Here is a 14,802-nt window from a genome sequence, read left to right as displayed (position 1 = left end):
AACTATGAAAAGTTTATAGGGGTTGAGGAGAACTCATCACCTATCAGTGCCACTCTTTGTTTACTTATAAATAGGCATAATTTATACATCCCTAAGGTAAATCGGCTTGCACTGGGCTCTTAGCATTTGGGGAGGAAAACTATACAGAAACAGATTCTTTATCCTATAGCAAATTGACATTTATCCTGAATTTAGCTTAAACACAAGTTTCTTGTCTGAAAATCTCATAGGAAACAACTGTAGGCACTTACTGCAGCTCAGTGGTAAGAGTGGGAGTGGGGTGGGTGACTGCGTACAGAGCTATACTAATAGATGCAGAGGTGATGGAGCGATTAACGGTAACTGGAGGCAGTTGATCACTGGTATTCGTGACTGTCAACACTGAGTAATACAATGCTTCTAACTGAAGGGCGGAGGGAAGGAAGGAGGGAAAGAAGAAAGAAGGGAATTTTTTTTTTTTTCTTTTTGGCTTATTTCGCTGAGCATGATCCCTTCCAGCGCCATCCATGTTGCTGCAAATTGCATGTGTTTATCTTTTTTGAATGCTGAGTAATATTCCATGGTATATATGCACCACATCTTCTTGATCCAGTCATCTATTTTTGGGCATTTGGGCTGTTTCCAAAGCTTAGCTATTGTAAATAGTGCTGCTATAAACATAGGGGTGCAGGTGTTCTTTGGAATTGATGTTTCTGTGACTTTTGGGTAGATGGTCTCACTCATAGCAGGAATCTAGAAAACTTAAATAAGGGACCAGGAAAATGAATAACTATAAGAAAGTGAAAATCAAAATCAACAAAAAACTATGAACCAGAGACACTTTTTGGGGGGTGGGGGGCGGGAGGGGAGGGATGGGGGTCAGAATGGGGGGTTTGCAATTGTATGGGGGAATATAAAAATAAAATTTATTATTTTAAAAAAAAAGAAGAAAGAAGGGAAGTAAGGAGGGAGGGAGATAAGCACATAGGGAGCAATGAGGATGTCTATGTATATACATATACCTATGTCTGTCTGTCCATCCATCCATCCATCCATCCATCCAATCTTCGAAAACTGGCAGCAGTTTCTTGCCTTGTTTTCAATGTTTTTTTAAACAAATTAATTTCTGCCCATTTATTTTAATTTTATTACATGTTTACCTTTGTTGAATGATATAATGAATCTGAGGGAGATGCTTGCTGAGTCTCCTAGTGAATGATGTCCTTAGAAATCTGTTTATTCTGCCTCCCCTGGTGGTGCAGTGGTTGAGCGCTGGGTTGCGAAGCTGCCTGCAGCCTCTGCAGCGCCGGTTCAATCCCCAGCCACTGGCGAGGGTCCCACATGGTGTGACAGACCTCTCCTGCTGCGCCCACTGCTCCCCTCAGCAGTGTATTTCATCAGTCTGCCTGTTCTGTTCCCCGCTCTGGCTCTGGTGAATCCTCTCACCTTCCTGCGCTTCTGACTGTACCCAGTGCTTGTATAAATAAGTAAATCTTTAGAAACAAACAAACAAACAAACAAACAAAACCTTAAAAAAAAAAAGAAATCTGTTTATTCTCATTATTCCATCTGAGAAGGCCATAGGTAGTTCTTTTTTTTTTTAAGATTTATTTATTTATGCATACAAGAACTGGGGTACAGGCCAGAGTTGCGGGAGGTGAGAGAATTCACCAGAGACAGAGAGGGGAACAGAATAGGCAGACTGAATGAAATACACTGCTGAGGGGAGCAGTGGGCGAGACAGGAGAGGTCTGCTGCGCCATGTGGGTCACCTCCCTGGCTGGGGATCAAACTTGTGCTGCAGTGGCTGCGGGTAGCCTCACAGTGCTGCGTCTCAACCCCTTGCACCACCAGGGAGGCCCCCATAGGAAGTTCTTGATGAAATATGCTGGCAAGAAGTGAAAGCTTATGTAAGCTTTATCCTGACCAACTCCAAGAAATTCAGAAACAGAGTTCCTTCTGACTCAGAGGGAACTAATAACGTTCTTTGTGCATGGAATTTGATTTTTATGTTGCATGTGCCTGGCAGCTTGTCCTTATGGAAAGATGAATGAGTTCACTTAAGTTGGAAAGGAGGGTGTGTTGGAGCAAGAGAGCATGGCAGTCTGAAAAACATAAGAGGAGTTGATATTATCACTCCTGAACATTTGCATGCAGCTTCCCATCATGTTTGGAATGAATTAAGAAGTCCTGTGTCAGAAGGCTGACCAGTCCACTCCTAGTGACTCACTGCAGCTTCGAGTTCCCCCTTCCCAGTTCTTAAAATTTCTAAGTCAAAGTTGGACTGCTTTTAGCTTGTGTTGAAACTCCTCATTTCAGCCAAACAATATTTACTCCGTGATATGGCCCACTGAGATTAGTTTCCCATTGGATTTTCAGCCACCTAAGCTCTGTTGTTGCCTGCGTGCAACTATGATCAGAATAGAAAAACTTGTCATCTTCTAGGCACAGACCACTCAGCAAAGAGGAACTGGAATATTTCCTCAGTAATTACAAAAGTGATTCATGCTAGAACCAGGATGAGTGGATGATCCTTATAGGTGGGAGGAGAGATCTCAGCTCTAGAACACAATTAAGGCAATTTTTCAAAGCAGCCAAGAGCATTGTGGAGAGTCAGTGTGGGGATTTGACTCATTTACTACTCTGTGGGTTTTAGATAACCCCTAATTTTTGTCACCCTCTTTTTTCCCTTCATCTGTATAATGAACATAATAGTAGTCCTAATTCATAGCACTATTATAAAAATTAATTCAAATATTTCATACAAATGTTTTAAGCTCTGTGTCACAATAACTTCTATTTATGATTTTAGTTATCCATTGCTTATAATAAGTAATCCTAAGGCTCAGTAGCTATTATAACAATAAATTATTATTTCTAACAGTTCATAAAAAATTTACTCTCAACTAGAAGTGCTATTTTGGGACCTCTCTTCCAATATCAGCCTAGAACGTTCTCCAGGCTTGACTGGAATTTACCTCCATAGGGCTTTTTCCCTTCCGTGCTGGGTAGATTATGGTGGCAGCAGCTGGGAAGCTGGCTCACTGTGAGAGTGTCCACAGCTGGCCTCTCTCTGTCATATGGACTGTTCACTGCACGGTAGCTGGATTCTAGTAGGGAACACCCATGTTTGACAGACAGTTTTTCTTTATAAGCTTCAGAATTCCCGAACCTCATATTTTCTATGTATTCCATTGGATAAACAAGTTATTAAAACCAGTCCATTTCAAAGACAGGAGAGTTAAATTCTGTATCTCAAAATGAAAATCAAATACACATATAGGGAATTCAGAAGTTATTGATAGCTACTATCTTTTAAAATGTTTATGGCAATTAGTAATTTATTAATAACAAAACCTGTTGCTGTTTAAATGAATACTACTAATAGTTACTAACCTCTGAACCTCAGTTCTTCACTTGTAAAATGATACCATAATGAGATCCTGAACATAATAAAGTGCTTGGGACAGTCTCTAAAATATAATGCAAAATACTCTGCAAATGCCATTCATTATTTTAAAGGATGTTTTTACTTAGACAACATTTTAGTTTGGCTAGTAACCGTCAATCATAAATATAGGAAATGGTGATTTTATGAATAAATTGAATTTATTTTGCTTTTACTTGAACTCTATTTCCTTATTGTATATTTATTGCGACTTAGAGAATCAATTGATTTAATATGTTAGTCTCAACTAATTAAATGAGACAAACTGCATGATACATATTTTATATACGGTAATAACCTGCCTTCTATATTAATTCAGAAAATATTAATTTCATACAAAACAACAGGAAGTGTCATTTCATATCATTAAGTAAAAAATATCTAATGTCTCCATGCATAGTGATGGTATACCATAAGCCAGTATAGAATGATAAAATAAATACAAAATAAGAAAAATATGCAAACCTAATTATGTATAGTAATTTGGTGAGTTATAACTGCAGGCATTTTTCTGATTCAGGGTTTGTTTGTTTTTTTTTCACCTTAAAATATTTAAAAAATAAGCCATGATTTCACCAGACATGGTAGTTTGCAATTCTGGGGAGGCAATGATGATTTTGTTTCTCTTTTTTTAAGGTTTTGTTCAAAAATGGACCTTCAATTGCCCTCATATAGATTCTCACTGCATTGCACATAGATGCAAGGTTCCTGTGAAAACCCCACCAAAGGAGGAGGGTGGAAAAACAGGCTGTCTGAGCTGACAGGGATCTCACAGTCCCACTCAGAGGAACTGCACAAACGATATCAATAAGTAGAAGAAAAAGGCAGCCCTATTACCTCTGGCCATTTAGTGCAGAGTCAACCTTTAACCAGTCTAGCAGGCTTTTAGTTTGATTAATACTTTAATTTTGCAGCAAAGAAATTACAAATTGAAAATATCTATTAGGTCATCTGGTTGGCACTTCCACAATTACAATATGCATTATGACATATAATTATCATCAGTGAGAGGAAAGGTAAAAAATTTGACCTCTGCCATCCACCATGACATGTCCCAATTTTCTTTGGCTGGCAAAGCCATCACTGGAGAGGTCTTTCGTATTTCTTACTTCTCTTTTCCCCATGTCCTATGCTAATTCCCCGTAATTCTTGACTGATAACCCTAAGTAGGGAATGGGTCTCAAAATGGAAGCAACATTAGTCTGGCATTGTCAGTCTCCTGTAATTCTGGTTTACCCACACATTCAATGATAGTAATTGCGAATCCTCTGCACCCCCTGAGTTTTTCTCTGTCTGGTTTTCTTGCTATGATGGTTTACTTCTCTCATACAAACACCTTTTCCTAGTCCAGGTTCCTATTCTACACCAGAACTCTCCCACACCAGTAATACCACCTATAGAAGCACCCTTTCTAGCTAAGATTGCTCTCATTGAATCCCTTCTGTACACGACCACCATGATCAAATGTCTAAAATACAAACACCGAAACAAATATCATGAGGAAACATACTGAGTGTTATCTCTGGCTGTTCCTCCATCATTTTTGCAAACAATCAGCTCTAAGCTTTCACACTCGGTTTGCTCCTTTTCCTGGAAAGCATTTCCCCGTTGTGACTGATTCCTTGTCATAATTCTGAGGTCAGTTTAAATGTTATTTTCTCAGGCCTTCCCAGTGGCGCAGCAGTTGAGCGCTGGGTTGCGAAGCTGCCTGCAGCCTCGGCAGTGCCGGTTCGATCCCCGGCCTCAGGGCGAGGGTCCCACATGGCGCGCAGACCTCTTCTGCTGCCCGCTGCTCCCCTCAGCAGTGCACCTCGTCAGTCTGACTGTTCTGCTCTCTGCTCTGGCTCTGGTGAATTCTCTCACCCTCCCGTGCTTCTGACTGCAACCAGTGCTTGTATAAATAAATAAATAAATCTTAAAAAAAAAATAAATGTTACTTTCTCAGGGTGAGCTTTAGTCATTCTTACTATATCACCCTGGTTTATTCCGCACCCTATCACAGTGTCACTGAGTCATTAGGTTTATTCATTCAATTAATGGCTATTATTTCATACTCCAACTGGATTGTACACTCCAAAAAACTGGTGCATTGTTTGTGGATTTTTTTCTTTTTGGCCACTAATTTCCAGGGCTGTATTACATGCAATTCAGGATGCATGTTTATGATTAGATGAAAGAATGGCTAATATATACTTTGAGATAGCAACATGTGCAAGGATTCAAAACATTCATTTAGAAATCCATGAAGGTGGACACTGATGTTCTGACCTTGACTGTGGGTCCTGGGACTATGATGAACACACACGTGTCATAAGCCTCTGGAGTTTCAGTAAGTGTTGTAATAAACCCTTGCAATCCATTTCCAAATAAAATAGTAAAACATACTTTTATATTATAATTCCTCAGGTAAGTTTTAAATGACTAATAAAAATAAAAACCATTCCCCTACTAATTTGTATCAACGAATAGGAAAGCTAATTGGAAAAGTACACAGTATATCACAGAATTCGAGAAAACCACTAGGTCAGTGAGAACACTAGAAAATGCCAAAGAAGACAAAGCCAGAGTCTGAATTCAAGTTATTGTACTTGTTAAAGTGGGTGAGTTGGGCCTCCCTGGTGGCGCAGGTGGTTGAGCGCAGCACTGTGAAGCTGTCCTCAGCCTCTGCAGTGCCAGTTCGATCCCTGCCGGCCATGGAGACACCCACATGACGCAGCAGACCTCTCCTGTGTCCCTCACTGCTCCCCTCAGCAGTGTATTTTGTCAGTCTGCCTGTTCTGTTCCCCACTCTGTCTCTGGTGAATCCTCTCACCCCCCCACACATGTGGCCTGTACCCGGTTCTTGCATAAATAAATAAATCTTTAAAAAAAATAAAGTGGGTGAGTGGATGACTTTGGCTTAGTTGCTACAAGTTAGTTTTCTTATGGATACATTCTCACAAGCCTATTTGTAAGGATTGTATTGAACAGGGAGACTTGCTCCTAAAAAAGTACCCAATGAATACAGATTCCTTCACTTGTCAATGGTATGGATTGAGTTCTGTCTCCTTCCCCAACAGATATGTTAGAGTCTTAACCAACCGTGCCTCAGAATGTTAATTTTTTTTGGAGATAGAGTGGTTGCAGATATATTTACTTAAAATGAGGTCATCCTGGATGGAGTAGAGGGGCCCTTAATCCCAAATGACCAGTGTCTTTCTATATGACCAGCATCACAACATGGTAGGTGCAAAGATTATCATTATGTGGCTGAAAGGAAAGGAATATCAGGAATTGCCTCCCAAACCAGAAGCTAACAGAAAGTTATCAAGACAGTTTCTACTCTAGGGCATCGGTCCAGACAATGTAGCCTTGCTAACACCTTGATTTTGAACCTCCAGACTCCAGAACTCTAAAACAAGTCTCCCTGCTACTTGTACTTGGTTACAGCAGCCCTAGGACACTAATACACCGGAGAAGTCAGCTGCTGGAAAATGTTCCAGGTAAAAGCATCTCTAATTTCTTCATTTCATCTCAGTACGCCTCATCACGCTCATTTCATCATCTGAAAAATTCCTTTTATTTCTCAGTATTTGTAACCTTCAGATATTAGACAGTTTAGACACCTTAGATTTTTTTCCCTAGCACATATTTAATTGCTGTAATCTCATCACAGGTCAATCTCTCAAGGCCTTAGACTGTTTCTAATGCCAGTTGTGTAATGCTTGCTTATATACTACTGGGAAATAGTAATGAATTGCCCCCAACAGAAAATGTCACTAAGCTCCAGCCCCTGGATATGAGAGACAGATGTGACTGCCTCCTTGCTATCATGAAGCACACCTTAAAACATTCACATTTCTTCTTATTTTTTTCTCAGTAGTTTGAGGTGTGTTAGATATGTCCTCACAAACGGAAACCCAGTTTACAGACAGTGTGATTTGCAATGAATTTATCTTTATGGAGACATAAGATTTCTTCCAACAGTGTTATACATGGATTCATTATTTTTAATTCTCTGAGGCTTTTTGAAAAAGCGGTTAAGGATATGGTTTCCCAGGTCCCAAACAATCCCTCAGTTGACTACTTTTGTTACCATTTGATGTCACTTAGAAATTTCCAAGAGGTGATGCTTTATTTTTCTTCCACTGAAAACTGCAGAGAGTTTCATATTTTAGAATGATTTATTCAGGACTACAAGCCAGCATTGACTAGAAGGGAGTTATTCTTCCCTTACAAGGTGGCTTGCCTATCAAATAGTCTCTGAGAATATTCAGGTGTGATAAGTGGTTCAAGTGCCAGGCACCGTGCTGAGGTACAGTATCTTATACGAAGATATATACGAACATTTCTTGATGAAATTTCATTGGCTCAATAGGCACAAGAACACACAATTGTTATCATGCAAAATTTCATGACAAATATTTATAGAGAACACAACAATAGAACACCCTAACCAAACTTTGGTACAAAGATTTGTTTGAGTAAGTGATGTTTATTTTATTTTGTGTTTATATATATATATATTTTTAGATTTATTTATTTATTTATACAAGCACTGGGTACAGTCAGAAGTGCGGGAGGGTGAGAGAATTCACCAGAGCCAGAGCGGGGAGCAGAACAGGCAGACTGACGGAATACACTGCTGAGGGGAGCAGCCAGCACCGTGCCATGTGGAACCCTTGCCCGGTGGCCGGTGGCCAGTGGCCAGGGATCGAACTGCCGCTGCAGAGGCTGCGGGCAACTTCGCAGCCCAGCACTCAACCGCTGTGCCATCAGGGGAGGCCCAGAGTAAGTGATGTTTAACCTGAACTTTCAAGGTAAATACATATTAATCAGGTAATAGAATTTACATAATCTATCTATGTTTACAATCTTTAAATTTTTACAAGATAATATATAAATTTTCTGATGTGATGACAGAACTGGGACTGCTAGAAGACCTGTGAATCCAAGCCTGTCCTGCAGTGATCACCACACCACACTGACATGCTTCCTGCCACCTGCAATACCTTTTCTTCATTTTTTCCAAAGGTTCATATCAGGTAACATAATTAGTAAACACTTGCTAGATCAGGAAGTCTTTAATCCATTTTATGCTAATTTTATTAGCAATATAATGAAAGTATTCAATGTCACTCTTTCACATGTGATTATCTAGTTTTCCCCAAACCACGAACTCGCTTATGTTTTGATGGAATTTTGGTTAGTTGTTCATTTCTGGTCTGGAAATTTCTTCATCTCTCCTTCATTTCTAAGGACAATTTGGAAGTTATAATTTTCTTGATGGGCAGTGTTTTTCTTGCAGCACTCTGAATATATCATCTATCCCTTTCTCAGTTGCAAGGTTTCTGCAGAGAAATCACTGACAGCTTTATGAGAATTCCCTTGCATGTGAGGGAGTACATTTCTCTTGCTGCTTTTTTCCTTTATCTTTGACTTTCAAAATTCTCTTTGTTTTTAACTTTAAACATTTTTATTATAATGTATTCTAGAATACTTCTTTTTGGTTTTTTGTCTTGAGTCCTTTAAATTTCCTATACTTGGATATCCATATTTGTCCCATGATTTGGAAAATTTTCAGCTGTTATTTCTTAAAATAATCTTTCTATTCCCTTTTCTCTTTTACTTCTGGGACTCCCATGATACACGTTATTTCATTTATTATTGTCCCATAATTCACCTAGACTTTATTCATTAATTTTTATTCTTTTATCTTTTTGTTCTCCTAATTTCACATGTCTTGCTTTGGAGTTCACTCGGGGAGTGTTAATGAAACAAAGGTTCACTTCAGGGTTCACCATCGAATAATCAGATAGCAACTCTATTATCACATATACAGATAAATGTGGTTCCTTCCAGGTTCCATGGAGGTCTACTGCATGGTCACTGATGGGTCCCCTGGGTTGGGGGAAAAGTTCTAAGAATAGTCAGAACTGAGTTTCAAAGCTGTTTCAGGTTCCACAGTCAAGACTGAACATGCTAACTATAGTTGGAGGGATGGAAGCAAAATGTAGGGCCATTTAAGCATTTCCTGGGGTGCAGACAACAGCATCTCCTGCTAGACCCCTGAACATACAGTACTGCCTATGCACTGTGGCTAGAAGGGGCTGGAGCCAAATACATAGACTTTTTAGTATCTCTAGAACTGCATTTGGGAGTGTTTCCTGCTGGTTCCCTGTATCCACAGGAAGACAAGTTAATAGTGGCAGTGAGGGGGCGGAGCCAAGAATAGTGCCCTTTAAGGATCTCCAGGAGTGCAGACAGAAGTGTCTCCTGCTGGGTCCCTTGTCAGCAGGACAACTCACTAACTGTAGCTGGATGGAGTTGAAGATGATTATAAGACCCTTTCAAGGATCTCCAGGGGCACAGTGTCTCCTGCAAAAAGTTACACTTCTATTTTCTGGCTAGAAAGTTGTTATACTGAAAATATAAGTTTTCTCTCTAAATTTACTGGTTTTTATTTTTCAGTGAAATTTCACACAACCATTAAATTGTGATTACTTTTCAACATTATTGATTTGAGTTTAAAAGATCTCATCTTATGAACCTCTCATTACAAACACACAGAGCAAGGAACCTGTTCAAAAAGGTCGTGTATGCAGGTGAGAAGTGGTGTGTGTGTGTGTGTGTTGGAGGGAGCAGCATAAATCTAAAGGCAGCATAAACTGGCTGAATGAAGTTGAACAAAAGAACAAAAACATAAAGCTAAAAGTATCAGTTAGCTCTTGTATTCAATGAAAATGTGTATTTACCATAGCAATCCCTGAAAGACATATTATATATTGCACTTCAGAGATATGAAGAGAGGAATGAGGATGAGATCGCCTGTAACAAACAGCAATTTATTTTTATGAAACTTTTTCCCATACGGAAGACTAGGGTATGACATCTCTCAAGAGTATCTTTCCTAACACCCTGACACCATGTAGAAAGGAAACAAATGACTCCCTAGGGTGCCTTTGCTAATACAAATGATTTTCTAATTTTGCAACATGCTGCCATTCTAGTGTATTGCATAAAAAGATTCTATTGTATTGCACAAAGAGATGTATTGCATGTCCTAGAACAACAGGACCTGCATGATCTACTTCCTCCCATCTCTTTCTTTAGATGCTGCATACTTGCTGTCCTCCATTCTAAGTCTAGAACTTCTCAGAATTTGTCCTTGCCATTCAGCCTTTTATTCTTGATCTATATGTGGCCCTTTATGTTTTCTATCAATAACTCTCTGTTTCTGTCATAGCACTATAAATATTTGTATTTTATTTTCTTGTGTCTTTGAATGACATTTTTACCTGAGGACAGGGGTGATAATTTATCTTTATGCCATGACGTAGTACAGAACTGAACATGTTCTAAGCTTTCCATACCTGTGTGTTGGTTGATTTAGGTAATTCTTTTTTTTTCTTTTTTCTTTTTTTTCTTTAAATTTTATTTTTATATTCCCCATACAATTACAACCCCCTTATTTTGACCCCAATCCCTCCTTTCCCCGCCCCCCCACCCCCCATAGAGTGTCTCTGGTTCATAGCTGTTTGTTGATTTTGATATTTTCTTTCTTATACTTATTCTTTTTCCTGGTCCCTTATTTAAGTTTTCTAGATTCCTGCTATGAGTGAGACCATCCGGTATTTTTCTTTTTCTTTCTGGCTTATTTCGCTGAGCATGATCCCTTCTAGTGCCATCCATGTTGCTGCAAATTGCATGCGTTTATCTTTTTTGAATGCTGAGTAATAGTCCATGGTGTATATGGACCACATCTTCTTGATCCAGTCATCTATTTTTGGGCATTTGGGTTGTTTCCAAAGCTTAGCTATTGTAAATAGTGCTGCTATAAACATAGGGGTGCAGGTGCCCTTTGGAATTGATGTTTCTGTGTCCTTTGGGTAAATCCCTAGGAGTGGAATTGCTGGATCATATGGAAGCTCTATGTTTAGTAGGTCCAGAAATCTCCACACAGCTCTCCATAGTGGTTGGACCAGTTTGCAATCCCACCAACAGTGCAGGAGAGTTCCTTTTTCTCCACATCCTCTCCGACATTTGTTGTTGCTAGTTTTTTTTAATATGTGCCATTTCTCTCTGGTGTAAGATGGTATCTCATGGTAGTTTTGATTTGCATTTCCCTGATTACAAGTGATGTTGAACATTTTTTCATATGCCTGTTGGCCATTTGCATTTCCTCTTCAGAGAAGTTTCTTTTTATCTCTTCTGCCCATTTTTTGACTGGATTACTTTCTTTGTTTTTGTTGAGTCTCATCAGCTCTTTGTAGATTTTTGTGATCAGTCCTTGATCATTAGTGTTGTATGCAAAAATGTTCTCCCAGTCCGTGGGGTTTCTCCTTGTTTTTGTTATTGTCTCTTTTTCTGTGCAGAAGCTCTTTAATTTGATGTAGTCCCAGCTGTTTATCTTTGCCTTCACTATCACTGTTTTGGGTGATGTGTCTGTAAAGATGTCTTTGATGTGCATATCATGTAGTGTTTCGCCTATATTTCCTTCTATGTATTTTATGGTTTCAGGTCTTATGTCTAGTTCTTTAATCCATTTTGTGTTGGTTTTTGTGCATGGTGTTAGGTAGTAGTCAAGGATTTTTTAATGAAATCTCAAATGTATGGTTTTAAAATATCTTTCATCTTATCACTGCCTCTCTTTCTAGGGTGATTTTCAAGACTCCCCAATTCTCATACCATGTCCCAGTTGGTCAGTGCTTTATCACTACCAACATGACTAGCTCTTTTTTCTCTCCACGCCTCTGTAAAAGCTGTTTCATTTTCCTGCAAATCTCTTGACATTTATCCATCAAGTTAACTGGTACTTATCCATCAAGTGTCAACTCAGGCTGATAGTTCCTCTTCTTCCTCACTGTTCCTCTAGATTCTTTGATTTCTGAATCATATGGCCCTTTTCTCCCCAATCACTGCAGGATAACTTTTTCACATCCCTATCACAACACTTCATACATTCAAAACACATTGAGATCTTCTCATATCACAATTTCCACATTAAAATAACTAAATTACACAGTCTGTCTGCCTGCACCATTTCCATGGGTTTAAAACTTAGTTCCTCAAAATCAACTTGGAGAAGTTATAAAATATTAGCATTTCTAGATTATGATTTGTTAGAAAAATTACAGAATATATTAAGGGTTATGAGAAATATTATCCTCAAGTATTTCTCAAAATTATGTGATCCCTTAAGGCTCTCTGACAGATCCTGTCTATTACTATATATATATATATATTTTAACTTAAGATGTAAACTGCTATCTCTACCCTACTGTAGCAGCACGGTGTCATTTCTTAAAGACAGTGTTGAGAAATCTCACATACCACAAGCATATACTTAAAATTGTATGAGTGCTCTGCCCAGATTTTTTTACATCTACTACAAAAAAAGTAATCTAGTCATTTTCTCAGTCACTGAACTAGAAACTTCAATGAGCTAATCATATCACATATGGTTCCCTTTTGTTCTCTCTTTTTCTTCAAAAAAGATTAATATTTGCAGCTTCTGTGTGGAGATTTCTTGACCTACTAAACATAGAGCTTCCATATGATCCTGCAATTCCACTCCTAGGGATTTACCCAAAGGACACAGAAACATCCATTCCAAAGGGCACCTGCACCCCTATGTTTACAGCAGCACTATTTACAATAGCTAAGCTTTGGAAACAACCCAAATGCCCAAAAATAGATGACTGGATCAAGAAGATGTGGTACATATATACCATGGACTATTATTCAGCATTCAAAAAAGATAAACACACGCAATTTGCAGCAACATGGATGGCGCTAGAAGGGATCATGCTCAGCGAAATAAGCCAGAAAGAAAAAGAAAAATACTGGATGGTCTCACTCATAGCAGGAATCTAGAAAACTTAAATAAGGGACCAGGAAAAAGAATAAGTATAAGAAAGAAAATATCAAAATAAACAAACAACTATGAACCAGAGACACTCTATGGGGGGTGGGAGGACGGGGAAAGGAGGGATTGGGGTCAAAATAAGGGGGTTGTAATTGTATGGGGAATATAAAAATAAATTTAAATAAATAAATAAACAAACACTTCATAAATAAATAAATAAATAGAAATTAAGAAAAAAATTTGCAGTTTCTCTCCACTTTCCCTGGACCTTCATGTAATATAACCCACTACAACAACACTAGTAGCAAAATGACCAGTGCTACTACCACCATTAATAAGCACCACTTGGGCCTCCCCTGGTGGCGCAGCAATTGAGCGCTGGGCTGCAAAGCTGCCCACAGCCTCTGCAGTGCCGGTTCGATCCTAGGCTGGCAGCCGCCGGGCGAGGGTCCCACATGGCAAGCAGACCTCTCCTGCTGCCCGCTGCTCCCCTCAGCAGTGTATTCTGTCACCCTGCCTGTTCTACTCTCCGCTCTGGCTCTGGTGAATTCTCTCACCCTCCCGTGCTTCTGACTGTACCCAGTGCTTGTATAAATAAATAAATAAATCTTTAAAAAAAAAAATCATTGAAATACCGAGGGAGCTTTAAAAAAGAAAAAAAAAAGCACCACTCTTTTCTTCTTCATCACCAAAAGTGTAGATAATCACTTAAGTCTTATGTTTCCCATACATTATCTCATCTAGGGAATCATTATTACCAGATGAGGAAATCGAGAGATGTAAAAATATAGTCAATTCATGATATTTATAGTTGTTATCTTTTATAAAGTCTCTATGAATATTGAAGGAGTTTCTGTTGAACCATTGTTCTTAGGGGAAGTACAGGGTTTTGTCCTTGCAAGCCTCAGATAACAGTAATTTTTTTTGAAGACCAATTAATAACCGTGCTATAAATGTTTCTGATTAAAAACATATTAAATATATATTGTTGATTCATTAACATTGAAAGTGCTGCCAAAAGCACTGCAATTTATTTCTGAAAGAAGTTTATCTACCATAAGTATGGGATCAAGTTTATATATACCACAGAGAGGATATAATGTTAAAAGAAATTATTCAGAAATATATTGCAAGACAAAATTAAGAAAGCAGCACAAGTAACATTTGAACACCTTTTAATTGTATGTATTGGAAATGTATATATGTGGTGGTATGAAAAAGGACAAATAATAAATATATAGCATAATATATTAATAGACTATGTAATTATAATATAATCAATTATAATTAACATTTAATATATTGATATAATAATTATATAAGTATGTGCATATATATCTCTAAATAATCATGATTTGCATAGTATTTTGTTTTTGAAATTTACTCGCAATATTTCCTGAAATAGGTTTCTATATCAACAAATAGAATGTGTCTAAATCCTCATTTTGATGTTCATATTTCATTCCATTTAATAAATGCATTCAATTACATTTGCCCACTCCCTATTTTGGACTTTTAGTGTGTTTCC

The sequence above is a fragment of the Talpa europaea genome (assembly GCF_964194135.1).
Source record: "Talpa europaea genome assembly, chromosome: 16".
NCBI classification, from domain to species: Eukaryota; Metazoa; Chordata; class Mammalia; order Eulipotyphla; family Talpidae; genus Talpa; species Talpa europaea.
The sequence above is the reverse complement of the archived record's forward strand: the minus strand, read 5'-3'. Positions refer to the sequence as shown.